The sequence below is a fragment of the Suricata suricatta genome, chromosome 7, assembly GCF_006229205.1.
Source record: "Suricata suricatta isolate VVHF042 chromosome 7, meerkat_22Aug2017_6uvM2_HiC, whole genome shotgun sequence".
Classification (NCBI taxonomy): domain Eukaryota; kingdom Metazoa; phylum Chordata; class Mammalia; order Carnivora; family Herpestidae; genus Suricata; species Suricata suricatta.
The window spans coordinates 20,768,618-20,772,309 of record NC_043706.1 but is presented as its reverse complement, the minus strand read 5'-3'; positions in this window follow the sequence as shown (position 1 = coordinate 20,772,309).

The window sequence follows — 3,692 nt, the reverse complement described above, 5'->3', positions numbered from 1 at the left end:
CAAAACGGAAATGGAAAGAAAGAGGCCTCCCCTTTACCTAGAATTCAATCCTTGCTCGATGTCTCAAAATGCACTCTTGATGCAAACCCTAGACATGTAATGAATGAGGAAAGACCATCATTTTAAATTACACTTAAGCAAACAGCAGACAGTGCATATAGGAAAGTAACTGGGAAGATAGATTTACAGAAGTATTAAATTGAATGTCAAATGTCAATAAGATTACAGACATCAAAATGGACAGCAGCACATCAGTCATTCTTTTGAGACATTACACCAAAATACTTGTAGGGAATAATATAAAGTTAACACATAGAAAACATATGTCCTCTTCTGGTTCGGAAGAGTTAGTGGATGGGTTTTTGCAAAGTTATAATTAATTTCAATATGTGCTTTGTTGTCGGGAGCCATTCTGAACTCACTAGTTGAGAACACTTGTGAGTGAACACGGTTTGCAAGGCCTCCTGCTGTCAGAAGATAACTGATATTCATCCCCCCTCAATTGTTTTTTCTTCAGCACCGACCCCCCTATGTACCTTGTTGATTGGTATGGAGAGTGACTTGTCCCCTTCTTCTAGCCCTTAATGCTGATTGCAGCCTATGAAGGAGCTCACTGTAGGACCTTCTTTTGTGATTATGGGAGCAAACATCTCCTTTCCTGAGAATCCTGTTTTTCTTATGCTTCCCCTTAAGTAGACAGGCTATTGATCCCCGCTCACTAAGACCTACCTTCTGCCTTTGCTATGCTGAAAACATTGTCTTGTATTTGAATGCTACAGATATCTTCTTTTTTTTTTGTATGATAAGCATCTAAATCACATACATCAATCACTATTAATAAAGGCTATACATTAGTTTTCTGCAAATCTGTGTTCTGTCAAATGTTTACATATCAAAGAAATTCGTCATCAGAAATCATTTTCTAAGGCAAAGGCCACTTCTATGCTGTTCCCCATACCCTTAACCATAAGTAAAGCTGAGTCTCAAAGTAGAGATGCCTGCCTGGTGATCAGAAGGAATCTCAAGGCTCTCTCATCGCTCTCTCCCAGACACTGTCCATCCTTCAGGGACCCCTGGACCAGCTAGAACATGACTCTGGCAAGTGGCGCCTGAACAGGGACCTGAAGCAAAGCCCTTCTCTTTTAACTAAGTCTTTCCCACTGGATTAGACGGATGGTTAGACTTCCGTCATAGGATGCCACAGACCCCTTTATGTAAGAGAAGTGCGGTGAGTTGGTGGAGAAGTAAAGAACAATTTTTGAGGCGGTATGGGCAAAAAAATGTCTAAGGAAAGGAGACTCTTAATAGACATAATAAAGGTATGCCCTCAACCAATTGCTCAATTTTTACATTTTGTTCAAAAACAGTGCCCCTGGTTCCACGAAGACAGAACTGTCAGCATAGATATCTGGAATCAGGTTGAGGACGATATTAGACAATGTTATATTTCACAAGGACCTCGAAAGGTCCCAGTCGAAGTTCTTCCTCTATTGACCCTTAGAAAGAAGGCGCTAGACCCCCTCCACAGAGGCTTTGGGAATCTTCAAGCCCACAGCCCCTCCAAATGATAACAAGGTAGACTCAGGGACTGTCCGCCACTCCACCACTATAAAGGTTTCAAACTTAACATCCGACAATTGGGCTTTTCCCTTTCAGAGGACAGGGACATTGCCTCCATCTGGGCCTCTTTCTCCCATGCCACTTTCAAAAGGGGTAGGGCTCAGAGCAGCTGTTAGAGAGGCAGAAAGGCAATACAGATTTTGTTTGCTGCGTCCCTGTTGCGCTTAAGGGAGAAATTGATGAGGACCCTTCTTCGGGACCTCTTCCCTATAAGATTGTTAAGGAACTAAAAACTGCCTCTGCTGAATATACACCACCTGCGCCCTATACATTCACATTGCTAGAGGCCCCAATGTCCCGTTGGATGATGCCTTAGGACTGGACTCAGGTTGCAGAAGCATGCCTGTCAGGAGGCCAATATCTGCTATGGAAAGCAGAATATGATGAGCTAACTAGGAAAAGAGCAGCAGTAAACAAAAGGTCGAATAGGAGAGACAATGCTCTTGATAACCTTCTGGGCGAGGGTCGTTTGGACACTGCTCAAGCTCAGATATATCTTGACCAGGACACCTCCAACGGGTCACTGATTGTGCCTATCATGCATGGAGAACTTTGCCGGTCGCAACAGGCAGGGCTGCTACTTTGGGAGAAATCAGACAACGTTCAGATGAAAGCTCTGAGGATATTTATCTAGACTCCTACAAGCTGTTAGAGTGATAACTAATGATGAGGCCGTGGACATTCTCATTAAACTACTAGCATTTGAAAATGCCTCTTCTGCCTGCCAGTCCTTTTTATGGCCTATAGGAAAAACAGGCACCTTAAGTGATCATGTCAATCAATTTGAAGATGTAAGTCCAGCCTTTATCCAGGGCGTGGCTACCACAGCAGCTTCAATGGGAGAAACAGACCCTTAATGTGTCAGGTCCTTAAGGCAGTCAGGAGGTACAAAGAGTGAAAACCCCTCCTCGAGGTCTAATCGCTATTCTTGTGGGAAAGTGGGGCCTTTCAGTAGAGACTGCCCTAAGTGAAAAGCAGATACCTCCCTGCCAAGCACCCCTGTTCCTCAGCTGATCTATAATAACAACGTGCTCAGAACACTGTGCCCTAGGTTCAAAAGGACTTTCACTGGGCCAAAGATTGGAAATCGAAAGTTCACAAAAATGACCAACCACTGGGGACCAATCTCCAAAAATCTCGGAAACGGGTACAGATTGAGGGGCCAGCTCCCGGCCACAGCACTAATTGGGGCAACATCCCTCAGCCGTACAGTCGGTCTCACAACAGAGAATGAAAAATATCCTTACACTTTGTCCAAATTTTGTAAATCTGGCCCTTGAACCGATCAGACAGGCTTACAATGGCCTCTACCTCATTCATTCTATGGATGACATACTTTTAGCTGAACCTGCTTGAACAGTGCTGCACGAAATCCTAATGGAATCTGTAGGTTCCCTGCTCCAATTTGGCAGACCAGTAGCCCCAGAGAAGATTCAAGAGGAACAGCCCTTTACTTACTTGGGCAGGATACTTAACACTCCAGCAGTGACCCCTCAACCTTCACAACTAAGAAAAGACCATTTAGTCTCCCTGAATGATCTTCAAAAACGTTTAGGGGACATGAATTGGATTCAGCCCTATCTAAAAGTTCCTAGTTCAGATCTAAGGCCTCTTTTTGACATCCTTCAAGGAGATCCCGATCCCAAATCTCCACGGAGTCTCACTTAGGAAGCTGAACAGGCGTTGTGTAAGGGCGAAGAGGCCATCAATCATCAAACTTTATCCAGGGTGGAGTATCAAAACCCTTGGTCTTGAATTCCTTCCCTGCCAAACACAGCCCTACTGGGTGTCTTTGGCAGGATGGTCCCTTAGAATGCATTCATCTCCCAGCTACTACTAAAAAAGTTGTTTGGTCGCGATGTGGCCCTTATAATTGATCCTTACACTAGAGACCAATTAAACACCTTATTGCAAAACATCAAGGATTTGCAAATTGCTGTAGAAGGATTCATGGGAGAAATTGGTTATCACTTCCCTACTAATCCAAGTCTTTATTTTCTAAAAATTCATCCTCTTATATTTCCAAACAACACTAGGTATGAGTCCTTACCTCAGCCAGCCACTTTCTTTTT